The sequence below is a fragment of the Ambystoma mexicanum genome, chromosome 5q (genome assembly GCF_040938575.1).
Source record: "Ambystoma mexicanum isolate Mex_15411 chromosome 5q, UKY_AmexF1_1, whole genome shotgun sequence".
In the NCBI taxonomy this organism is placed as follows: domain Eukaryota; kingdom Metazoa; phylum Chordata; class Amphibia; order Caudata; family Ambystomatidae; genus Ambystoma; species Ambystoma mexicanum.
In genome coordinates, this window is record NC_090933.1 from 701815364 (window position 1) to 701842407 (window position 27044).

The following is a 27044-nucleotide window of genomic DNA, read 5'->3' on the forward strand; positions in this document are numbered from 1 at the left end:
GGCCGTCCCTTTAGAGGTAGAGGAAGAGGTACAAGGAACAACAGCCAGACGGGGAATAACCAAAGGCAGTCTTTTTTAGGAAGAGGAGGAGATCAGAGACAGTGGGAACCAGAACGGATGCAAACGAGGAGTTACAGGGGTTGGTAGTGAACCTTTCAGATACTCATATCACTAAAAAGGAAGAAGAAGTACTCAGTAAGGGTTTGAACTTTGTACTCACCAAGTTTCATAATCCTTTTGAATTTAGGATTGAATTCAATCAGTTCATGCGGAAAGTTCACCTTAAAGAATTCTTTATGGATAACGCCTTTGATAAAAGTGATAATTGCAGTGGTTTGAGAAATCCCTCCGTTTTTTGTGCACCTAGCAGTGCACAATCAGCTGAATCTAAGGTTTTTGAAAAAAAGGTTTTGGAAGAGGTAACTAAGTTGGAAACTAAGGGTATTCCTCACCATTCTAATTTAAGTATAGCAGAGCAGAAGATTTTGAAGAACTTGGGGGCAAATGATAAGATTATTATTCGCCAAGCAGACAAAGGAGGCGCTATTGTCATAATGAATAGGAATGATTATATTCAGGAATGTGAGAAACTGTTATCTGACGAGAATCATTACCTTAAAATAGATAGAGATCCCAGTAATGACCTCTTAAATATCATTCGAGACAAGGTACATAAGGCAGTGGATGAACAGATGATTAGTAAACAAGAGGGTGAATATTTGATAAGAGAGAACGGGCGGGTACCCATTTTTTACATATTACCTAAGATTCACAAGAGTTTAGAGAACCCGCCGGGGAGACCTATTGTTTCGGGAGTGAGTTCCCTTTTGGAACCACTTTCTAAATTTGTAGATTTCTATTTGAGCCCCTTCATTCCTATTATGAGAAGCTATATTAAGGACACCACTGATGCTATCAACAGAATAGAGGGCAACACTTTTGACCCCGCGGTTAATTTACTCATGTGCTTAGATATTCAAGCACTATACACCAACATACCCCAGTTGGCAACTTTGGAGGTAGTGGAGGAAACTTTATTGAAAAGAGATGATGGGCACCCGGTAGCCAGTTCTTTCATAAAATGGTGCACAGAGATGGCCCTCACTAAAAATTTCTTCCAATTCATGGGACAGTTCTACAAACAGATTGAAGGGACAGCAATGGGCTCAGCCATGGCCCCAAATGTCGCCAATCTGTATGTCAACATGTTTGAAGAAACGGTAGTTTATAATGAACGTAATCCTTTTCAGAATAACATCATCTGTTGGTTACGCTATATAGATGATGTTTTCGTCATTTGGAAAGGGAACGAAGAGAAAGCAGACCAATTTTTACAATGGCTCAATCTACAAAATAGATATCTTAAATTCACTAGTAATATAAGTAACAAGGAAGTGAATTATTTAGATATCAGTATATACCATCAGAATGGATTACTTTTAGTTCGACCATATACTAAAACAACTGATAAGAATGCCTTATTACATTTTAAGAGTCATCATGCTCAACATGTGAAGAATAACCTCCCATTTGGCCAATTTTTGCGGTTAAAGAAAAATAGCAGCACTAATGAATCATACGAGAATGGAGCAAACAATCTGATTACCAAGCTGGTACATCGGGGATACCCGGCCTCTCTGGTAAAAAAAGCAGCCAAGAGGGCCTTTAATAATAATCGTGAATCCCTCCATGACCAGCAAATTCAAAGAGAAAGAAAAACAAAGGAGAACCCTTTAGTATTTGTCAATACGTTCAGCAATCTGTCATATAAAATTAAGGGTATTGTGACAAGAAATTGGAACAAGATCATGACCAAGGAAGTGGGTAAACCCATTGTAGCTTTTAGGAAAAGCACCACCGTACGAAATTTGATAATGAGAAATGATGTGAGTACCAAAAAGAGACCTTTGCAACAAACAAATCTATGGGGTTTACCCCCTGTTGTTGGACATTTTCCATGCGGTAATTGTTCTATGTGTACTCAAACAAGAAAAACAGCAAATGTAGATCTGGGACTGGACAGGATGTGGAACATTAATGAACATACCAATTGCAATACTAACAATGTGATTTATTTGATTGTATGTCCATGTAAACTGATCTACATTGGTAAAACTAATAGGAAATGCAGAACTAGAATGATTGAACATAGGAGCTGCATCAGGAATAAGGTGGAACAAGCTCCTATGGTCAAACATTTTATAGAAATGGAACATTCATGTAACGATTTCGAGTGGTGTATTTTGAAACAAGTTAAGGGACAGTCACAGGTGGCTATCAACAGAAAATTATGACATCTAGAACAAAAACTTATTTTTTTGTCCAAAAGTCACATTAGGGGTTTGAATGAAGGAGTCGAATGGCATAATGCCTAATTAGGCAAATAGAGAATATGGACAATGGGGTTCTTCAATCTAGTAGAATATCTATGAATTCATATTCATATTAGTATAATAACTAGATTTGGAATTTTTTGACACCCCTTGGTGATGAGGATTTAAGTTGCGATACCCATCTGGGGTCTTTTTACCCATGACTTGCGTACAATGAAATGTAAAGTTGATGTATTACAAGATAATGCCAATGGGAAGAGTGTTATGAGTTTTTGACACCTTGAAGTTTGGCACATGACATCGGGGGACCCGCCAGGGTTTTTATGACCTGTCTCCCGCACAATGAAATGTTAAGTTGATGTGTTACAAATTAATATCTATGAGAATAGCGCTATGTTGTACAGCTGAAGACACAGTTCCCTTTTTGTTTTCGACATGGAGACTGATTGTGTGGTGTTTGTATCTTTGTTCTGCTATCTGGTGTTTATTCAGTTTACACCTAACTATGTTTGCGACTCTCCGTGGCCTTGTTGACTTCTACCTGGAAATAGAAGGTTAGATATGAAATTTGAGAAGTTGTCCCAAAAAAGGGGGGTATTTGTGTGCCCTAAGTCACGTCAATAGAGAGATGACGGCCATCTTGCCTTAAAAAAGGAATAAAAAGGGGGTTGGGTTTATTTCCCAGTCTTCATTTGGCACAGTGCTGTTTTTATGTTTTTATGTATTGGCTTGTTGTGGTGTAAGCCCTATCTGCGCCATTATTTCCCAGTATTATATTGGTCAGCTATTTAGTTCTAGAAGGACATAGGCCAGCCACTATCCTATTTTAAGGCATTCTTGGGGTGTCTGCATGCGGCGCCTAAGAGTCCCAGAACCACATGGGGTGCCTCTAATGGCCGCGGGACCGTTTTCGGACGGGCCCGTGACGCGATGACGTCATCGCGTTACGTGTTGGTGCACGATGACGTCATGACGTCACGTTTTCAAGCCGTTTTTACCCGCGAAAATCGCGGGGCGCCAGATCCTAGCAGGAACACAGGATTGGTGCTTCTACGGGTTGGTGGTAAAGAGAAAGGATGCTCAAGTAAGTGAGGGCAGAATTTGTATGAATAAATCCATGAAAAACTCCATGGTGGAGGTGACATTTGTAGAACTATAAGGACTATAGAAATCTGAATGGGGATCTATCTCTTACAGGAACTTGGCCCTATAAGGGGAGTGGAGTCTGGTACTCACCAGTATATAGGAGGAATCCTTACAGAACACTTGGGATCAAGATGTTCAGCCATACTGTAGCATAACCCTGCTTTGATATAGGTAAGACTGTGAACCTATTTTTTAGCCTATGAAGTTGACATATATTGGAGGTTGTGTTAAATCCCATATCTTTTTGCCCTATTTACATACTACTAGAGAGAAGGGAGAGATAAGGAAGCGCTAGAATACCTGAAGAAATCGGGAATCTACAATATTTAACTGAGAAAGCCCAAGATTCATGATTGAGCAGAGAGGTATGTAATTTAAGACATAGGGCCTCATTCCGAGTATGGCGGTAAGGGATAGCGGCCACCGCTAACCAGAGCGGTGGCGGTAATCCCTTACCGCCATACTCCGAGTTCCCTTAGCGCCATGGTGCTTTTAACACCTGCTTTTAGCAGGCGTTAAATACCATGGCGCTAAGGGACCTTGATGTTAATTACGCCACCGTAATTTACGGTGGCGTAATTGACGCCTTCCCCACTCCCATTATGCCCTATGGGGCAAGAATGGGAATGGGGAAGGGTAAATGGGGATTGGGGAATTACCGCCCCGCCAACCTTGGAATGGGGCGGTAATTCCGCCAACCACCAAGGCGCTGCCGGTCCGGGTACGGCGTCAACCAAGGCGTTAATAGCGCCATTGGTTAGCGCCGTACTCGGAATGAGGCCCATACTCTTTACCCTTGGAGGGATGAGGGTATACATGTTTTATGTAAATAGAGATTGATACTCAATGACTAGATACTAATAGGGTGTTCACTTTTTGACCAACAGAGTTCTCCCCTAAGAAAGAAGAATTTTTAAATTGCGGCACAAGACAATTTCCCCTGAAGAATGTCCTACATCACTGTATCTTAAGGACAGAAACTTGTACAAGTCGGGTTGTTTGTATTATACCAATAGTAAATAGGCCATCAGTAGTGTGACATAGGAATCAGAGTGTGAGTTGTACACACAATGTAAGATCCTTATAGAACATCTGAAAACTTGCCGTACTTATGGTATTTCTACTTGTGTGGTTTTAAGCATAATGTATATGTTTTATGTACGATGATCATAATTTTTTTGATTGTTTTATGAAATTTAGAATCTTAATAAAATTTTGTGATAATTGTTACCACTTTTTGCTGTGGGAAGAGTGTTTAGTGACACCTAAGTAAATATCGGACTGTCTTTTTGTTTATATAAGTGTATGTGCACAGAGCAAGAGGTCTGTTTTATCCCTACCTGTGATTTAGTACCGTTTTGAGAATAGAGTTGTTGGAGACCAATAGGGTCTCGGAGGTTAACGTGACAAGTGACACGAATTTGTCCTTGACTCTCCCCGATTTCACGTAGTGTGTATAGAGACGAGCTAAAGGGTTCTCATGATGGAATCCGAGAAATGTTTAGCTTATGATGATGAGTATGTTCGAAAGTTAATAGAATCTTTACCAATAGGAGGTCTCAATAAAGATTTAGAAGCATTCGATAAAGATGACCAATGGGATGAATTGGTCCAGATGAGGAAGAGACTCATCCGTACAGAATTACATGCCATCATCATGCTAGAGTATGTCAAAAACCAGGCTTTACCTCAAGGTCTTACTGTAAGAAATGAACCCAGATTATTTTTAGACAACCCAGAGTTCAAAGTAAAATGGAGCTATATTTCCAATAAATATGGCCGGGATTGGCTAATATTAATTATCGAAACAGCACAAGAAACAGCTAAAAAAATCGAAGTAGATCTGAAGGACTTAGAAGAAAAAATCAAGAGTAAATTTGATGTGGAAGCTTTTAAAAAAGGCTTAGATAAGCATCTTAAAGAGATGCAAGAATTCAAGAATGAAACTGTCTCTGAAAGAATTAAAAGAATGAAGAAGGACATTCTTAATTTCTCTCACTAAAAAGCTTTTCGTTATACTAACAAAGACTATAAATTTGGAGAGCCCGGACCTAATACTAAACAGAATCGGAGAGTACGGTTCCGGAATACATCGTATAGTTCGAGTGGAGGTGGCTCCTCGGACTATGACGAATCCGGCGATACAGATGTTCCCAACAATAGGGGTGGAGGCCGTCCCTTTAGAGGTAGAGGAAGAGGTACAAGGAACAACAGCCAGAGGGGGAATAACCAAAGGCAGACTTTTTTAGGAAGAGGAGGAGATCAGAGACAGTGGGAACCAGAACGGATGCAAACGAGGAGTTACAGGGGTTGGTAGTGAACCTTTCAGATACTCATATCACTAAAAAGGAAGAAGAAGTACTCAGTAAGGGTTTGAACTTTGTACTCACCAAGTTTCATAATCCTTTTGAATTTAGGATTGAATTCAATCAGTTCATGCGGAAAGTTCACCTTAAAGAATTCTTTATGGATAACGCCTTTGATAAAAGTGATAATTGCAGTGGTTTGAGAAATCCCTCCGTTTTTTGTGCACCTAGCAGTGCACAATCAGCTGAATCTAAGGTTTTTGAAAAAAAGGTTTTGGAAGAGGTAACTAAGTTGGAAACTAAGGGTATTCCTCACCATTCTAATTTAAGTATAGCAGAGCAGAAGATTTTGAAGAACTTGGGGGCAAATGATAAGATTATTATTCGCCAAGCAGACAAAGGAGGCGCTATTGTCATAATGAATAGGAATGATTATATTCAGGAATGTGAGAAACTGTTATCTGACGAGAATCATTACCTTAAAATAGATAGAGATCCCAGTAATGACCTCTTAAATATCATTCGAGACAAGGTACATAAGGCAGTGGATGAACAGATGATTAGTAAACAAGAGGGTGAATATTTGATAAGAGAGAACGGGCGGGTACCCATTTTTTACATATTACCTAAGATTCACAAGAGTTTAGAGAACCCGCCGGGGAGACCTATTGTTTCGGGAGTGAGTTCCCTTTTGGAACCACTTTCTAAATTTGTAGATTTCTATTTGAGACCCTTCATTCCTATTATGAGAAGCTATATTAAGGACACCACTGATGCTATCAACAGAATAGAGGGCAACACTTTTGACCCCGCGGTTAATTTACTCATGTGCTTAGATATTCAAGCACTATACACCAACATACCCCAGTTGGCAACTTTGGAGGTAGTGGAGGAAACTTTATTGAAAAGAGATGATGGGCACCCGGTAGCCAGTTCTTTCATAAAATGGTGCACAGAGATGGCCCTCACTAAAAATGTCTTCCAATTCATGGGACAGTTCTACAAACAGATTGAAGGGACAGCAATGGGCTCAGCCATGGCCCCAAATGTCGCCAATCTGTATGTCAACATGTTTGAAGAAACGGTAGTTTATAATGAACGTAATCCTTTTCAGAATAACATCATCTGTTGGTTACGCTATATAGATGATGTTTTCGTCATTTGGAAAGGGAACAAAGAGAAAGCAGACCAATTTTTACAATGGCTCAATCTACAAAATAGATATCTTAAATTCACTAGTAATATAAGTAACAAGGAAGTGAATTATTTAGATATCAGTATATACCATCAGAATGGATTACTTTTAGTTCGACCATATACTAAAACAACTGATAAGAATGCCTTATTACATTTCAAGAGTCGTCATGCTCAACATGTGAAGAATAACCTCCCATTTGGCCAATTTTTGCGGTTAAAGAAAAATAGCAGCACTAATGAATCATACGAGAATGGAGCAAACAATCTGATTACCAAGATGGTACATCGGGGATACCCGGCCTCTCTGGTAAAAAAAGCAGCCAAGAGGGCCTTTAATAATAATCGTGAATCCCTCCTTGACCAGCAAATTCAAAGAGAAAGAAAAACAAAGGAGAACCCTTTAGTATTTGTCAATACGTTCAGCAATCTGTCATATAAAATTAAGGGTATTGTGACAAGAAATTGGAACAAGATCATGACCAAGGAAGTGGGTAAACCCATTGTAGCTTTTAAGAAAAGCACCACCGTACGAAATTTGATAATGAGAAATGATGTGAGTACCAAAAAGAGACCTTTGCAACAAACAAATCTATGGGGTTTACCCCCTGTTGTTGGACATTTTCCATGCGGTAATTGTTCTATGTGTACTCAAACAAGAAAAACAGCAAATGTAGATCTGGGACTGGACAGGATGTGGAACATTAATGAACATACCAATTGCAATACTAACAATGTGATTTATTTGATTGTATGTCCATGTAAACTGATCTACATTGGTAAAACTAATAGGAAATGCAGAACTAGAATGATTGAACATAGGAGCTGCATCAGGAATAAGGTGGAACAAGCTCCTATGGTCAAACATTTTATAGAAATGGAACATTCATGTAACGATTTCGAGTGGTGTATTTTGAAACAAGTTAAGGGACAGTCACAGGTGGCTATCAACAGAAAATTATTACATCTAGAACAAAAACTTATTTTTTTGTCCAAAAGTCACATTAGGGGTTTGAATGAAGGAGTCGAATGGCATAATGCCTAATTAGGCAAATAGAGAATATGGACAATGGGGTTCTTCAATCTAGTAGAATATCTATGAATTCATATTCATATTAGTATAATAACTAGATTTGGAATTTTTTGACACCCCTTGGTGATGAGGATTTAAGTTGCGATACCCATCTGGGGTCTTTTTACCCATGACTTGCGTACAATGAAATGTAAAGTTGATGTATTACAAGATAATGCCAATGGGAAGAGTGTTATGAGTTTTTGACACCTTGAAGTTTGGCACATGACATCGGGGGACCCGCCAGGGTTTTTATGACCTGTCTCCCGCACAATGAAATGTTAAGTTGATGTGTTACAAATTAATATCTATGAGAATAGCGCTATGTTGTACAGCTGAAGACACAGTTCCCTTTTTGTTTTCGACATGGAGACTGATTGTGTGGTGTTTGTATCTTTGTTCTGCTATCTGGTGTTTATTCAGTTTACACCTAACTATGTTTGCGACTCTCCGTGGCCTTGTTGACTTCTACCTGGAAATAGAAGGTTAGATATGAAATTTGAGAAGTTGTCCCAAAAAAGGGGGGTATTTGTGTGCCCTAAGTCACGTCAATAGAGAGATGACGGCCATCTTGCCTTAAAAAAGGAAAAAAAAGGGGGTTGGGTTTATTTCCCAGTCCTCATTTGGCACAGTGCTGTTTTTATGTTTTTATGTATTGGCTTGTTGTGGTGTAAGCCCTATCTGCGCCATTATTTCCCAGTATTATATTGGTCAGCTATTTAGTTCTAGAAGGACATAGGCCAGCCACTATCCTATTTTAAGGCATTCTTGGGGTGTCTGCATGCGGCGCCTAAGAGTCCCAGAACCACATGGGGTGCCTCTAATGGCCGCGGGACCGTTTTCGGACGGGCCCGTGACGCGATGACGTCATCGCGTTACGTGTTGGTGCGCGATGACGTCATGACGTCACGTTTTCAAGCCGTTTTTACCCGCGAAAATCGCGGGGCGCCAGATCCTAGCGGGAACACAGGATTGGTGCTTCTACGGGTTGGTGGTAAAGAGAAAGGATGCTCAAGTAAGTGAGGGCAGAATTTGGATGAATAAATCCATGAAAAACTCCATGGTGGAGGTGACATTTGTAGAACTATAAGGACTATAGAAATCTGAATGGGGATCTATCTCTTACAGGAACTTGGCCCTATAAGGGGAGTGGAGTCTGGTACTCACCAGTATATAGGAGGAATCCTTACAGAACACTTGGGATCAAGATGTTCAGCCATACTGTAGCATAACCCTGCTTTGATATAGGTAAGACTTTGAACCTATTTTTTAGCCTATGAAGTTGACATATATGGGAGGTTGTGTTAAATCCCATATCTTTTTGCCCTATTTACATACTACTAGAGAGAAGGGAGAGATAAGGAAGCGCTAGAATACCTGAAGAAATCGGGAATCTACAATATTTAACTGAGAAAGCCCAAGATTCATGATTGAGCAGAGAGGTATGTAATTTAAGACATACTCTTTACCCTTGGAGGGATGAGGGTATACATGTTTTATGTAAATAGAGATTGATACTCAATGACTAGATACTAATAGGGTGTTCACTTTTTGACCAACAGAGTTCTCCCCTAAGAAAGAAGAATTTTTAAATTGCGGCACAAGACAATTTCCCCTGAAGAATGTCCTACATCACTGTATCTTAAGGACAGAAACTTGTACAAGTCGGGTTGTTTGTATTATACCAATAGTAAATAGGCCATTAGTAGTGTGACATAGGAATCAGAGTGTGAGTTGTACACACAATGTAAGATCCTTATAGAACATCTGAAAACTTGCCGTACTTATGGTATTTCTACTTGTGTGGTTTTAAGCATAATGTATATGTTTTATGTACGATGATCATCATTTTTTTGATTGTTTTATGAAACTTAGAATCTTAATAAAATTTTGTGATAATTGATACCACTTTTTGCTGTGGGAAGAGTGTTTAGTGACGCCTAAGTAAATATCGGACTGTCTTTTTGTTTATATAAGTGTATGTGCACAGAGCAAGAGGTCTGTTTTATCCCTACCTGTGATTTAGTACCGTTTTGAGAATAGAGCGGTCTTGAATACACAGTGGAAAACTATGGTGATATAGTGGAACCTCGGGTTAGCCGCAAGAAGGTGTTGTGGTGGGCGGGGAGGTTTTATAGAGTTATTGCCCTAGTATGTAACTACCTGCTGTAGCAGGGTGTCATATTCACTTTAGAGGAACTCTTCTAATTCCTATGTGATTAAGGAAGCAATAGTGGAGGACATTATGTTTGATCGCATCATATGCAGCTAACCAATCCGGGATGATCCGTGCTACTCCTTGGTCATCATCAGCATTGACAGGATCTCTTCTCTTCTCCTGGGGAAAACCTGTTTGATTTTCTAAAAGGGTATTTTCCATGCTGGCATTTTTTATTTGAAGGACCTCTATCATATAGTATGTCGACTTTGATGTGTAGAATGATAGATGTAGTTAATTGTGCTCACTCTGCGCTAATCCTCAAGGTATTGTTCGGTGTGGAGTCTTGCTGCCCCGGGCACCTTAAAGTATGCCCAAATCTTAGTTTCATCTTCAAGTGTTAGGTTTGGAACCTGGGTGTGGCACTGGTTCATCAGTCAAAAAGTGTTCTTAAATGATTTTACTAGAACATATGTGGAACAGTGGGAACAAAAGTATTTATTCTAGAAACGTGCCCTTTCGTTGACACATGTTTCGACCAACTATGGTCTTTTTCAAAACATTGCATTCGTTCTTTCAGGGTCCTGGCACTCTGGCGGGGTGTAAATAAACTATGTGTATAATTAAATTGGAAAGATTTCCTTTACACCTAAAATGATGAGGATCCGCGTGTTACGGCGGGACCCGAACCTGATGGGGCGCTGCGTTCTAATTAGGACTTTGATGTGTAGGTTGACAATAAGGCTACAGCAGGTTAGAACCAAAGGGTTTGCAGTGATGTCATGATGGCTTTTTTGTTCATTGGGTCATGGATTCCGCCTCGTAGGAAGATTAGCTTAAGGGGCCCATAGCAAAGGGGCAAAGGTGTTTATGTTCGCCTTCATAAAGCTGGCTGGGCAAGGGTTTCCTTGGGAGGACGAGGCTTTTGTTTAAGGTGGCATTTTAATTATTTCCACTTCTGTTGAAAGGTGGAATTGAAATGATATTGTAATGGAGGACACTGTGGGGATCATGCTAGTCTACTAACTGGTTTGTTGTGAACGGAGATGTTCCATTTAGTAGTGTTTATACATTTTTATAAAGAAGTCAGAACGGTTTCCGTATGTCATGTGGGACATTTCTGGGATGGCAAGCTATTTCTTTGTATACTTACAATAGTTTGGCCATCTTGTTCAGAGCTTGGGAGATGCAAGTTTGAAGGGCCTCTTTTTTCTGTTGGGTTATCTAATGTTTTTTTTATTTATTTTATTTATTATTTGCGCTTATTAAGCACTCTATGCCCAGAGGTATCAAGGCGCTAGTTACAGTGTTGGAACGGAAAAGTAAGACAGTATAAGCAATATATAATCATAGTCGGAGGCTAACACCGGGTTCGAGCTCTGGACAAAAAGCAATGTCTTTAGCAGCTTCTGGATGGTCCAATAAGATTCTTCTGATCTTAGAATCAAAGGTATGGCATTGCACTTCTTGAGGGCGATGACTGGGAAGCTCAACCCCCCGGATTTCTTTAGTCTGAAACCGCATGGTGTTGACACAGAATTTGGTGGTCTACAAGGTTAAAGGCTGCCGACAGGTCAAGCATCAGTAGGAGGACTGGGTTGCGGGCGTATTTGATCTCATCCAATTGTTTTTTTAAATCTAACAACACAGATTCTGTGCCATGCCCTGGTCGGAATCCTGATTGGTGCAGACCGAGGAGGCATCTTTTCGCATGTAACCTGCAGGCAGTTTGACTTTAGCAGATTGGGATGCTTTCCATCTATATTTCAGTTTTCTTTCATCACTTCTGACTACAGCCAGTTCCTTGTTGAACTATTTTTTCCTGTTTTTGTTCTTTTTTGGCTGATCAATTATGGGATGCTCAGTGTTCTTTCTATTTTAGAATGTTGTCAATCCAGCGATCATAATCATACAAAATGATGACCCTTGTAGAGGTGTCTTGTCTGCCCATCATTAGGCTGATCCAACTATCTCGAAAGTTCTCAGAGAAACCCTGAGGCATCAAGCTGCTACCAGAGGGATAGATGAGTAGTCACCGAACATGGATTTGACAGCAGCGTTAAAAGGTTATATAGATATTGGTTATAATGTTTGCGTTCCACAAGCACTACTGGCCTTTTGGATTTAGTCATTCTTTAATTTGTATCAAGCTTTAGCCCCTTGGGAACTAGAGTGCTAAGAGTGGTGCTAGAGCGACCAGGAAATCACTTCTATGTCATAACAGTGAAGGATAGGACGTGGATATCAGTTAGGTTGTTTTTAAGTTTCGTTTTATTGTTTTTCAGCGGGGCAGGTTGTAATTGCTCCCACCGTTTTGTGGCATTTTGTGGTGGGACTAGCAACATCTAGCATTTTGTGTACTTTTGTTCTGTGGGTTTAACTAGCAAGTTTCTGGGTAAGAGAGGGTTTATATTTCGACTGTCTATTTTGGTACTGCTAGTCAGTTTCCGCGGTTAGCTTTTCTGGGCATCCCTTGCGTTTGACATATCTTGAGCTCTCATCCTAGTGTTATCATTATAGAACTTCAGAGCATTTCTCTTTAGCTGGTTAGTGGGGCCAGACATTTTTAAACGTGTCTTAAATGCTTTGTATGGATGCTGGTGTGAACTGGTGATGTTATTATGATGGTGTCCCGGTGAGCGGGATGTTGAGAGTATGGTGCATCCAAGAGGTAGGTGAGGGGTTGAGAGTGACAGTTGAAGTGGTGACGGCTATGGAGGTGAGTTTGTGCTTATGTTGTATTTCCTGCCCTTAATTACCTTTAAATGAGAAGATTAAAATAACATTTTGTCTGTCTGTGTATCTTTCTTAGATCCTGACTCATCATTTTAAAATAAATGCAAGCTCGCATAAAATGTGGGGGTCAGTGGGTTTCCAATTAATACGGTAAAATAAATAAAATGTCAGTACTACGGTGTTTGAAATGTACGTCATTTAAATGCACAAACATCCTTGTACCTGTACAGGTATCTGTAATCCTTTTTTATATAGATGGTGGTGTGAAGGGAAAAGGGGTTCATGTAAACTATATTTTGGTATAAACCATATAATATGTTTAAGCTTCAATGCATTACCTGTTTTTTGTTTTTGTTTTGTTATGCTCTAAATCTGTGGGATAAAAGTAAGCAATCCACCCTTTATAAAAAAGTATTTATTTACCTGACTGGCCCTTTCACTAAATGGTTGCCGTTAGTAGTTTCCCATCACGGGCACACGTGTTAATTTAAATTGATTAAATGACTGTCACCCCTCTGGGGACTGTACAGAATTGTACAGCCCCCTTGCTGCATATAAGTACATTAGCCCACCAAATCCGTGGAGAGTTGTGGGATATTTCCTGTAAGGTGGACTGCTGTCCCAGACCTGTCCTATCAAACCCTCTTTTTTCAGGCCCTTTTGGCTAGCCATGCAATGAGGAGGCTGCCTTAAGTCCATGCCTATTATGGAGAAGGAAACAGTCCTCTGTAAATTCAGGGTCCATGCCTTGAAGCAGCATGGACCAGATCAAAAAGAGTAATCTATCCCACGGCCCACTCGAAGCACTCCGAATCCCAACTCAGAGCACTGCCAGGTTAGTAGTAAGGTGTGCTGCCAAAGCGTCACAGATGGCACGGAAAGCACCCTGAGTCTCAAGGACAGTTCAAGGGTCTTTATTGAATTGTTAATTCCCCTAATTGACCAGTCTTCATTTCCCCCAATTGAACAGGGCATGAAACTGCTGCCCCGATCAATCAGTATCTCTGCTGGGAAACACGCTCATGGCACTAGGACTTTCAGAACAGCCTTTGTGGTGTTGCTTCCACTCTGGGTATTGGGTCACGTGGTCAATGTTTCCTTGGATATATTTGTGTCCCCGAGATTGAGGGTTCAACTGGTCTGCCTGGGTACATCAACAGTGGAGGTTTTCTGACTGATGGAACAACATGAACAGAACTGTTTCACCTCAGTGTATACCTCAGGCCAGTGCAATCAGGTTAATGGTGTTTATTGAGGGTTTTTTGCAGACCAAATGCCCAACAGTCCGGTACGTCTTTGAGAGTACAATCAATGCCTTCTTGAATTGTTTGGGCACAACTCAATATTCTTCATTAACTCTGTCGACTCTTGGATGAATACTGACACTGCTCCGGTACAGTTACACCACTTTCTCGAAGAAATGCGGAACCTTCATTGTTCTACTCTTGTCTTCTGACATCAAGGACATTTGGGCCTGGTTCAAGAGGGTATCTGTTCTCTGGGCTGTTGCGAAACTCCACAGATGATGGGTTGGTGAGGCCAGCTGAAGCTGTCTCTTGTGCTTCCGTCACCATTTGCCCCTGTGTCCGAAAGTATAGCTGTCATCATAAATTGAGTAGGAGTACCTTGACCTCCTCTCAAAGGTCTTGGTCAAACACCTCCGCGTCAACCTCTAGGGAATGTTTCAAGGCCAATCCTGGCTTTGGAATAATTCTCCCATAGGTTCCCTCTGGTATTTCCATTTTCAAACTGGTCTGAACCAGGGCTTGGGCATCTGATGGTCCCTGTGGTGATGCAGCAGGTAGACAGTGTGTTCTTGTAATCCTCGCCACTTTTCAACATCTTGGGGCCATGGGCAACCTATGTATCAGGGTCTAACTGGATCTCACTTCTGACAGCATGACCTGCCACAGAAAACACTCCTAGTGTTAAGGATAGGTAAAACATCTTACTGTATACTTTGTGGGGCCCATGGCCGTTCCTCTTTCTCTCACCTTCCCACTAACATCCTCTATAACCAAGGCGTCCATAGCCCTGCTTTGGGCTATGAATTGTACTGTCTACCTTAGACTAAGGATGTTTTCATTAATAACAGGCTCACTGACTTCCTCTGGGACTCCCATACGTTCCCTGCTCTCACCAAGGGATAGTGTTTCAATGTGTTTATTCAGAGTTTATAAAACTGCTCAGTCAGGAACAATGGAGCCACTCAATCCACCGTTATTAATGCTAGAAACACTTCAAGCACATAGACCCCTCATACCAGGAAGCACACCACTTACCATTTGTCACACTGTTGGCTGTGGGAGCCCCGGTGGCTGAGACAGTATAAGGAAACAGCACCAGGCCAGCACCTGAGTCATCGTCAAGTACATACAGTGAAAGCTCCAATCCGAGTCCACGCTGTTCACATTCTCTTCCCATGATCCAATGAGAGCCTTTCTTGGATGAGGCAAGACTTGACTCTGGCATAGAGAACACATGCCGATTCCATGATGGCCGCTGCAAGGACCCACTCTCAACTAACATCATATGACTCCTACAGTCTCCCTGATTGCTCCATGTGTCAAACCAGTCAACTGAGGACTCTGCAGACGCTGGAAGAAATGCCTCAGGGGACACAGTTACAAGGTCTTTGCTATCACTCAAGTATTCCATGGAATTCAACAGAGGTCTTTTATTTGCTCCAAGATGCTAGTGCTAATTTCCTGATACGAGAGTCAACCAATGTTGAGTTTAAATCTGAATCATGTACCACTGCTGTATGTCTTGGTGTATTCTTTCCTAACGTGTTCTTTTCAAGGAAATTGAAACACAGGCAAGAAGGATACCACATCAGGGCAGGCAAGGGGTGGACTACATGCTTGGTAAAGCAAGTGCATCACTGTCTTTATTTTTTGCAGCTGTAGGTGTTTCTGTTATTCCTGTCCCTGTCCCTGAAATATTTGCATGTTCCATGGATATGTATCCCTCTGCCTTGGGTAGGTTTTGTTCATCTTTTGAACTTGACTGGAGAGTGAGACTGGTGAATGTATATTTCGGAAGAATAGCCCAGGGGCAACGCGCTCACCACACGGGTTCGATCCCCGGGACCGCGCTTAGAAACCTATGGGTATTAAGCACGTTATAAATAACCAATTATAGTTATACCTGAATCATTCCGTCCAAGCCAGTGTAGTGAGCAAGCCTGAAATAACACTGGTTGGGGCAGAGAGAGAGGGAGTTCTCCCCCGGAGATATTATTTTTAAAAATGGGTCTAAATGTTATGCTATATTATTAGGGATTATACTGCATCCTGCAGCCATTTACTTTGTCTCTAGATGCTCTGGTGGATCTGAAAGAGAGGGTGGTGGGTAAGGTTAGTGGCGAGAGTGGCAATAATGCAAGATAGCCTTGCTGTTGGGTTGATGCTTGCAGACCAGAATTACTCTGAGCTCTGCATGCGGTTCAGTTTCTAAGTGTTCTCTGTTGGGACCATACATACATTTCTGTCCAAAGGGGAGCCTTCTGTGCCCATGGTGCTAGGATGTATTGGTCCAGGTGTGGTATATAAATTGGATGTAGAGGTCTAAGGTACTGATGTTAGATGTCTGTTGGTAGGGGTTTTCATCTGACATGTGTTTTGTGTGTTGGAAGTAGAATGTAAGAGTGTTTAGTGCAGGGGAGCACTCAGAGACCTTGATATGCAGACAAACCTGAAACTACAGATATCAGATAATTAATTAATTTATCTTTTATATTGTGTTTAATGACTATGACTCCTAATGCGTTAGGGTGACTTTTATGCTTTATTCATAAGCTTTGCTATTCCATGCTAGGGGACGGGGATTTGAACCTGTGCCGCTCTTTGGTGTCTTGCTTCCAAGACAAATGTGTATCCGCCGAGGTATCCTTTCCGCCCCCTAGCATGAAATAGCAAGGCTTACGAAAAAGCATGAAAGTCACCCTAAAGCATTAGCAGTCACCCTGGCAGCCACCCTGGCTTTTTTTGTTGTTTATTCTGGCGGGGGGTTGAGGAGGGTGTCCCCAGCAACCCCCGCTCACTGTAGTGAGCAGAGTGTTGCGGGGGACACCCCCCAGCCCCATACCGACACCACCGAAACACCTAAACACATACCACAAAAAGTTCCAAATTTTGGTAGTTAGAACTTTTCGTGGTGTGTGTTTTAGGTCTTTTGGTGGGGTCGGTAATTTTAACTCAGACATTTCGTCCTAGTCTCCAAACTCCTCTTACACAATGTCAAAATGAAATGAAATGAAATCCCCCCTTGCCCCAACTCACCAGCACTCACCTGGTTTTGCGGCCATTACATAACTTCACTTTCTGAATGAGGCTGACACCCTGCTGGGGGTTCTTCATAGTAAAATCAGGTGCAGGAAAGATAAAAGGTGGAGTCTGGATTTCTCCAAGTGTCCCGTGAAGCTGGGTGCACAATTCCTTAGACCTAGATGGTTGCTGCGGTGGCAGGAAGGTGACTTGGTAGGGGACAGCATGGGCAGTCCAGTAACACTGCAATTTCAAATTTCCAGTATCTCCCGCCCCTTACTAAATGCTGCCCGATGCCCAATGCATTTTACAGTACCAATTTCCGAATGATCGTTCAGAAAGCAATAGAATTGACAAGTGGTTCTGGAGTGGAGCACATGGCATGCACATTGTGTATATTCCGGCTGATCAACAGAAGACAGAGGCGTTTTCCAATACATATATTCATGCTTGCAGTGCCCAAAGAAAATCATGCATCCTGTCTCAATAATGCAAATCAGTGTAGGAGGTTAATTGTGTTTACTACCCACTGAGAATGACTTTCTACCACCCAGCAAAAAAAGTCTTGCCGATCGTAATACCTTACTTTCCCTCCTAGGTCGATGGGAGACCTCTTCACACACATGTTACTGTCGTTTCAAAACCTACAAGATCAGTTGATCACATATTTCCTTAAAATCGTATGAACTATTTGAAACGGTTTCACCATGACAACAAGAAACCACTTCAACAGGTGGCTTCAGGCCTGCATTGGTGTCGGGCACCCTGGTTCTGGCATCTCAGTCGCCCTAACCTTGGCCCCAGGTGAGACTCTCGACTCCTGCCACAGTGCCAGCCCCTGCCATCAACCCCAGATTCTATCAGGGTGGGATCTCAGATGCCATGACATCGTATGCTCAGTAATTACTCTGGGCATCCAAGATTGTTTATTCTTTTCATACTCAGTTTAAAAATCACTTTATGATCAGGCCTCAGGTGTATGCCTCTGTGACTTTCATGTTAGTAAACCTCGAAGGTGATGCTTTAGTCTGGGCCGTACCTTTGATAGATTTCAACAATCTGATCTCAGAGGACTGTAAGGGACACCTACACAATACAGCCTTCTGTTTGGTAGACATTTATGTACACCAGTTCATCTGGAATGTATTGATTGAAATAGACCAGAATGATGTGCTGTCTTGTCCAATGTATTACATTTCTGGTAGAAATGGCCCTCTGGGCTGAGGCTGTCCAAACCACAGTGTAATGTAGCGACATAACGCATGACTTCAAGGATGGCCTATGCCAAGTCATTATCCCCTCAAACACTACATCCAAGGTCATATATCTTGTGGTAGAATTGGATCAGTTTCAAGGGTTGGACTCATCATACCTCATTCAGAGGAAACATAGAACTTGATATAGCTCGGATGCAGTAGGTGAACCATAGCAAACAAAGAAAACAACAGGAGTCACAGGCCGAACCTACGTTTTACTGTGGAAAACCTGGTTACACTTTTAGGCTCTTTCCCGAAAAAACCTTTGGGTTAAGGGGAAATTAACAAGTTATCTGCACCAAAAAGTCTGTTAGAGAGAGAAAAATACTTTCCCTGTCCACTCTCACCACCTTCATTGATGTCTGAAGCTTACCACATCCGCCTGTCCATACCTCTAGAGCTATTGTTGTGCAACCAAAGGTGGTATCCAGTCAAAGCTCTACTGGATATCAAATTTGCAAGGATCAGTATTGACACAGGGTTCACCTGTGCTTACTATATCATTGATTCAATTAGTGGATGAATCAGCTCTTATATTCATCTGACATATGGTCAGAGATACTAAAAGGATACCGTGTTCAATGCCATGAGAGCCCCCACTTCCAAGGGATACTAGGCATGCCTTGGATGCATAACCATAACTGCATTATGAGTGCAATAATTGGAGGTTAAATTCAAGGCAGGTCATTGTCAACCCTCCTGTTATGCTCATCCACATGGAATTAACATTGTTTCTGGGGTCCTTTTGACATGTGGAATGATGGTACTCCTTCACAGTATAACTCCTGACAACCAGGCATATGCTTAACTGTGTAATGCTTGTAAAGCCTACACCCTGCCTCCTCACAGTCTTGATGATATCAAATAATCATCCTACAAGCACCACAGATCCCCTATGTTGGTACATATGTTGTAAACGATAGAGAAAGTGACCCTTAAATGACACACCAGAGAGAGACTGGCCAAGTGGTGCATAGAAGGGGGTTATAAAGCATTCTAGGTACTTTACAGGAACCCTGATATTCTTTATATGCCCAAAAAATGAGATTGAACTCTCGGAATATGAAGACTTCAGATTCAAAAGATTGGGCTCCTGGTTTGGAGCCTATTCTACCCAGGAGAGTTAACTAGAAAACAAAGAATACAATTGAATAGGTCCAAGGACACTATGCTCAAACAAAACTCCCAAATCTTGTCAACCTCTGCATGTATAAAGAAGGAATCACTCTTGAATACTCTATTAGTGAGACAAATCTCATTTTTTATATTAGAGTTGTGTAAATCAAACTATAAATGGACAATTAAGAAATATGACATCAAAAGGTATTTAACCAGAAATACAGACAGCAATATTTACAACACACAGCACCAAACATTTTTTGGGACAACAGCCAAATTGTGTGTGTACAACAAACTCAACCTTTGTTGTGGTTTGCCACGAAATTCACATATTACAGTGTACATATTTAAATCGACATTATAAAATCACATAGAAAGGTTAGAAACACACAATCGTTTTCCTTGTGTTAACAGCATCAATGTGCTGCAGTTTAGGGTAGTAGTGCGTCACTACTGTTTGAGCATAGTGTCCTTGGACCTATTCAATTGTATTCTTTGTTTTCTATATGAAGACTTCAGACAAATTACTTCTATCACTGTCAAATGCAAGTATGTGTTACCTCTCATCCAAGTCCTCCACTGTAACACAAAGTCAGGACATTTCACATCTATGTGAAAATATTGTATTTTTCATTCATTTGGAGCAATGGCCTTCAACCTTTAGCTGTCCAGATGTTTTGGACTACACCTCACATCAGCCCTAGCAGCATAGTAAATGGTGGGGGATCATGGGAATTGTAGTTCAAAGCATTGTTAGAGCCACACGTTTCAGACTCCTCGCTTAAAGGAACCACTCTTTATTATTTGTTAGTTTGCTCTCATCCATCAATCAAAGTACAGTAAACATGTTCATCAGTAGAAGCCACAACCATATCAGATGCTCAACTCCATAGAATAGTAATTCTAATAGTGCAATATTGGCAGCAATATGAATACTGTCATAGGATTGTCAATTGCCTGCTCAGCCTGAACAGCTTGCAAGTGAAAGCCTTGGTGTGGATAGTACCCATCATTCGATCCCACATCTGTTAAAATTAGGGAAGACTGCATACCAAAGATAGGAATCAGCTACCTCTCCATCCATGAATAGAGAGAGAAGGTCCCTTTAGGGAATGAATCTTGGTAAAAACCTACCTAGAGGATTTCTTGCATTCCTTACTAGCCCCTATTTTCTGTTACCCACATTAATGCCTCTCATGGAACACATTCATAAAAACCTTCCCTTAGTCCTTTACTCTTGGTTTGCAGGACATACATCTAGTATCAATAAAAATGTTAATACACACATAATCAATTCAAGTGGATGGTGTAGCACCTTCTGAGCTCAATCTGGATTCAAGACGCCTTATACTCTGGGGTGAATTTGATCACAATATTTGAGAATCCCAGATTTTTAAAGCTTACCTCACCAGAGTTGTGTGTTTTTGTCCCTAGTTTAATGTGTCTGTGTCTTTTTGTATTAAAGAGTTTGGAATATATTGGCTAGGCTGATGGAGTACCAATCATTTCTTTTGTTGTTATTGACAAGTCCATTGCACCGAGCTAAGGATCTGCAGATTTTCATGAAAGTAAGTTTTTAGGAAGGATATAATCTTGCATAAATGTACAAGGTGATTATAGATAAATGGCCTTTGGAACATAGTTCAGCAACATGCATGTCCTGTGATGCTGTTGAGACTGCTGTAAGGAAGCCATGTTATCAAACAGTAAGACAGATACAAATGATCACTGTTCAAGGGTGTTTATTGAACTTCAACTTGGTTTGAACAACACCTATCTAATCCTAAATCTAAAGGTGGGAGAAAGCTACAACCATCACATAATAGTAATGCTGTCCTAGTTGAGTCTGTCAAAATAAAAGGGCCTATAGTAATACACCTATTGCCAATCCTTTCTTCTGAATACAAATAGTGTGGGAAATAATGTTGTGCAAAAGAAAAGTGTTCACAAAATGATATGTCAGGATATTCCAGCTGTTGGCTTCCCTTCCACACGTTTTCAGCACGGGACAAGGCGGCACACTCGAGCTTAGCACTCTCTCTGGCTTCTCTAGCATGCGGATTCAGTTCAAGACTTCAACATCAGGGCCTTCTGTGCCAAAGTCTCTTTGCCATTGAAAGTATCTTATTTCAGAGAGCCTGATGCAACACAACAAAATATTCAAGGTCCTTTCCTCTCAGGATTTTCACTTATACAACTTCTCTGTGAATTAATGTTCACCCCTGGTCTCCCTCCGCCGGCTCAAGGCCACTATAACACAAAATATACAATTGGTCTCCCTCTGCCAGGCTTGAACCAAATTCATGTACTTTTCCAAACTTTCTGTACTATAACAAAATTGAAGACTTTCAATTGTGCACAGGATTTAGCTTGACCCATCACAGGACATCTTAGATTCACATGTATTCATTCTCTTTCAATTGGACTCCCTCTGCCGTGCTCTGCCCAAATGTATCTACATTTGTCATTTCTCAGCTGGATACCTTACAGATACCTTCAACTGAGCACTAACACAGTGCCAGACCTCTCTGTCACAGGTATTGTAGCTTGCTTTAAAATTCAATCACCCATCAGCAGTTCAACATCACCTGCGTCTCTTATAACACACGTTTTAACAATGTTCGTTCCACCACAAGGTTGCTTGCAACCTTGACTTCAACACAGACCGGTATTATATGAGTCGCGCCAACTCACCGGCTGTGTTGATTTCACTGGAGTGGCTTTGTTCTCGGAGCCAAGGACAGTACCACAGCGACTGGTGATTCTCCACGCCTTGATTATTGCTGCAGTAGGGCCCCAGGTATCTCCGACACACAATGCAGGATTCTTCAGCCTAGTTTCCTGGTCTCATGCTTTCTATTCTCAAACTCTCTGGAAAGTAACAGTTCCTTGTCATAAAGGTCAAGGGAATTTCCCTCCTTGCGATCCCCTTCGGTTTTGCCATCTTTCCGCTCTTGCTCAGCTGCCATCTCGAAACTGCTGTTTCTTCATGTGCTTTGCCTCGCTCTGAGTGTGCTCTCGTGCTCGGACTTTCATCCGAGGGGGTAAGTGTAATGGAAGTCAGGTGTGTGTGATGTCATTAATTGCCTGACCATTTTATTGGGACATGTCAGGTATACTGCTTGGGTGTTAGTCTGTTTTCTCTCATAGCGGGCAGTCTGTGACAAAGTGTTGTAAAAGGGGGGATAGAGTTCCTAAAAATCCTACCAGGTAGTATGGGGTAAAGGTGTTACAAGGAAGGGGATACTGCGTCTCACCATCCGTTGTCCCACTCCCACTCCCCGAAGACTCCTCACCCAGGTGATCCTCCCTCACTGGTCCACCCCCAGGAACTGGATCCAAAAGTGATGGCCGTGTCCTGGCCACCTGATTGACAGATCCACCTTCTGGTTTCTCACACTGCACACATCTGCAGTGCCATTCCAGCCCTTTCTGAAATTATGTATTTAAGGACTTAGTGGAAACTTACATAGTAACATATCTTGGCAATGTTCTTGCATTCTCCTCGTCATTCTAGGAACACATTTGTCCTGCTGAGTTTCGTTAAAAATAATATTTCTGCAGTAATTCTTGTAAATGTTTTTTCCACCCAAAATGAATCCCTTTTTTATTATACATAATCACACCCACACATATGTAGCTGGGCCCCATGTAAAGGTTACTGGGATTTGCACCCTTTAACAATCAATGTATCAGTATCTATTCACAAGTAATACCTCATGAGGAATAGTGTGTCTTCCTGTATACAGACTGGACAGAGAAGTGTTCCAGACCATCAACACACATTTTACTTCAGCTCATATATCAGGTTTCGTAGCTTTCTTTTTTTCTTACAATGGGCTTGATCCTGGATTCGTTCCACTTCTAAGCACTTTAATAATAGCTCTTTTGTCAAATGTAATGGTAGTCAATTTATCAGCTTTAGGAGAAAGAATGTTTGGTTGGCTCAGCCGAAATTCGAACTTGGAATTAGAGTCATGCCCCATGTGAGAGAGGAGCATTTAACATGTGAGCAATCCACCAGTGTCTCCCTATCCCATTTCCTTTTATAGCCAGATGCCCCAGAGTATGCCACTGGAGCAGACAAATCCAGATATCCAGGACCATCATCCTGCAGCACATGTCTCTAGAAATATCAATGCTGCCTTGAAACAGCATTGAGATTTCTAGACACAAAGGACACCAGGCCATAAAGGTTGCTTTAAGACTTGGAGTCATCACCTGGGAAGTGCCTGCCTCTGCATAACCATCCTCCCTGATCATCACAATTGGGGTTCTAATAAACAGCAATCACCATGAATCAACAGCCAATCCAATGAGTCCATTTAATTTCTCTTCTTGATTTCACTTTTGCCTTCCGTCCCCGAATCAAACATATCTTGTTGCTTGAATGTCACAATGGGTATTCCTTTAATGTCCACAGACAAGACCAGCATTATGGCTCTACTAATCCCAATTGATGGACGGTTGAAGTCTTACATTCATGCTTAACCCCAGAGACCATAGGGAGATGCTTGCACTAACTAGCAGTTCATAGAAGCAAAGATGTATGTTACTTGAGAGTCAGTTAAAGTAGAACAAACCTATTGAACTCAGGTTATGAAACCCCTTTTAGCAGAATACTTTGGGGTGTGCAATATATGGTGGGAAATAACATATAATGGTTTTATAGATAATATGACTTGTCGCAGGTTTTGGGCTATGCCAACAATTCTCAGAGCAAGACCTATGTGCTGCTACAATTCCTAATGAAACCTAAAGGCTCCTGGATATATATTCCATTGAGTTGATCACTCACCTGCCCCTGACTCAAGTAAAAGCTTTTCTATGGATGGTGGTGGATTTCCATGCAAAACTGGCTCAGTTTACCGCTCGGATGGAAATCCCTTGCAATGTTCACAAAGATGAGATGAGGAAAAACCAGAAAGGGCAATGATAATAAACTTCTTATGGTTTTATTTAGGTTGGTGGAATCATGAGAGGCTGCCATGATCATCAAGCAAAGTGCTCTCCTGATTCTATTGTGGACTAAACAGAAACCAACAGGATGGTGTGTGTAGTAAGCATAGAAACAATGGGGAGAGGGGCAGTTAGCATGGTGGCCTCTCTTAGGGTGCAAATAAATGCGGCTCTGGATTCTACAGCTTGTGCTTTTGCCTGGGCTCCACTGAAAAGAGTTACAGTCCCACAAAGTCCTTGGACTGGAGCGCCTCTGTGCTTCTTTCGTGGCAGTTACAGTCTGTCAATGTGCCTCCTCTTGGCATCTGGGAGATGCGGCTTTTGGGTCTTAGGTTCAAAGTTGTTTTCAGGTTATGGTGGGACCGTAGCGAATGCTTGTGCAAGTGAATGTTGAGTCACAACCCAGAGCGGGCACCAAAGAGCTGGGTAGCAGCTGAAGCGTCTAGATAGCTTCCAACAAGGAGCTGGATAATAGGTGAACAAAGCCCAGAGCAGGTGCCAAGAATCGGCTCTAAACTCGCGAGACAGCGTGGTGTGACTAGCTATTCTTGAGGTCAGGCATCAGAAGGGCTACTTGACCATTCAAATCTTGGCACAAAAGAAATGTCAAAAACATTTCCGACATATAAATGCTGCAAGCCATTCTTTGTGATGCGAAAATCATTGAGGACCTTTGAAATTTGTGAACAATGGTCATATCCTGGAATGTATTTTAGCAGCATTGGAGCTAAAAGACGAAATCATATAGCCTATACATCAATTTCCCAGTATGCTTTTATTTAAGAACACACCTGAAATTTTCGATTGGGGGATCGTGTTCCTCAGCATATAATCAGGAATGCAGTATTAACATAGTGAAAATCTATTGCCACCCAAATAGAAATATCACAAAGTGGCAAATGGAACTGAACTGTGAATCAAATAAACAAATGGTTGTCTATGCAGATCCACAACAAGAGAAGTGAATGACTAATGTCCTGTAGTAGGCTGTGGCATTTTTATTAATAACCTATAGGCCAAAAGACATTATGAACATATGCTTTGTATTGTTATTTTGACATGATCACAAGTTTTTGTTTTATATGTTGCATTAAAGAGTTTGAATGGGGGATAAAAAATATTTGTTTGACAAAGTGTTGTTTTGCAATTTATTTGGTGCACTATGTACTTTGTGGAAAAATATTTAAGCAATAGGCCCCGAGCGGGGAGGGTGGGGGCATTACCACTTCAGGTAATGCCCCGGGGCCCATAGTTGCAGCCTCGAGCGAAGCGAGGGCCTTTAATGAAGGCCCTGGGGCTTTACCTAAAGTGGTAATGCCCTCCCCCCGCTCAGGGCTTATTGTTATTAGCACCCCGGGCCATAAGACTAGGGTAGTAAAAGCATTTTTCTTTCTGCCAGAACATTTTGGAATGGAAAAAAGAAATTGAAAAAAATGACCGCCGGGGAAAGGAAAACATAGTCCGTTTTACCTTTCGATGGCGGCCATTGAAAAAAATTGAAAAAAGCCAACGACAGAAAATGTCTGTGATGGAAACGGGAGCAGGAACTACACATAGTCCCTTCCCTCTTTCCGCGACAGCCATTAAAAAAAAGTAAACACAAACAATGGTCACCATGGATAGGGGAGAAGGGACAATTTGTAGTCCCTTCTTCCTTTCAATGACGGCCTGTTGCAGTTCAGGAGCGGACACGCTGGGGACAGAAATGGTCCCAGTGTGTCCGTTCCTGAAATGGGCAGAAAATAAGGTAAGTGGTGGTGGGAAGACAGTGAGGGAATTCTGCGAATGGGGGCTGAAGAGAGGGAAGACTTACCTCATTCCCCGGCGAGGGGAGATGGTGGCCACCAGCCGTGAGGAGATCAGGGCAGTGGGATTACCGTCTGGGAACGGCTGCATTCTGAGCCTCCCCATTGGCTGGGAAGCCACCACATCCCCCTCACCCCCTCACCGAGTACTAATGAATAATGTTCCATTGAGAACAAAATGTGTAGTCAAAGGATTTGGGTCACAGGTCTTCTCTATAACCATACAACCTTCTCCCGGTCTTACTTCTAGATCTCCGGACCATGTTCTTAAGTATGACAAGACACAATGGTCTTCGGTGTAAGGGGACTTCTTATGTACGTGCATCAACTGCCCTTAATTTAATTGTCTTTTTTATAATGCGCTTAATACCTGAGTTCCGTTTTTAAGCACGTATCCGGGACTCAAACCTCTGTTGCTCTGGTGGTTTTGTTTCCAAGAACAGCATGTTGCCCCTGTCCTATCCTCCGTTCCTTAGTGCTTTCTTTCTCCTGTTTACTTTGTTGATGCCTCGCCATGTTCTCATACCTCCACCCCTTCCCAACTCATAACTTGCTGACGGGTGGTGTGTTTTCTTATCCCAATCTCAGGTCTCAGTCATTTCCTCACTCGCTTAGACTGCTCCTCCTTCCGCCTTCACCCACTGAATCGTGTGTCTCTATTCCCCTTTCGTGTGAATGCCTCCAAACATATC

At 41.7% G+C, this 27044-nt stretch overlaps 2 long non-coding RNA genes across 2 annotated transcripts; both read left to right on the top strand.

The window, feature by feature from the left end:
- Window positions 1–3358: 3358 nt before the first annotated feature.
- On the top strand, window positions 3359–3844 carry LOC138498629 (uncharacterized). The gene is made up of 3 exons (XR_011278793.1): window positions 3359–3417; window positions 3531–3650; window positions 3747–3844. It is a non-coding gene; the product is annotated as an uncharacterized lncRNA (long non-coding RNA).
- A 5168-nt stretch (window positions 3845–9012) lies between these two features.
- Window positions 9013–9885, top strand: LOC138498630 (uncharacterized). Its single transcript, XR_011278794.1, has 3 exons — window positions 9013–9066; window positions 9180–9299; window positions 9396–9885. It is a non-coding gene; the product is annotated as an uncharacterized lncRNA (long non-coding RNA).
- The last annotated feature ends 17159 nt before the right edge of the window (window positions 9886–27044 follow it).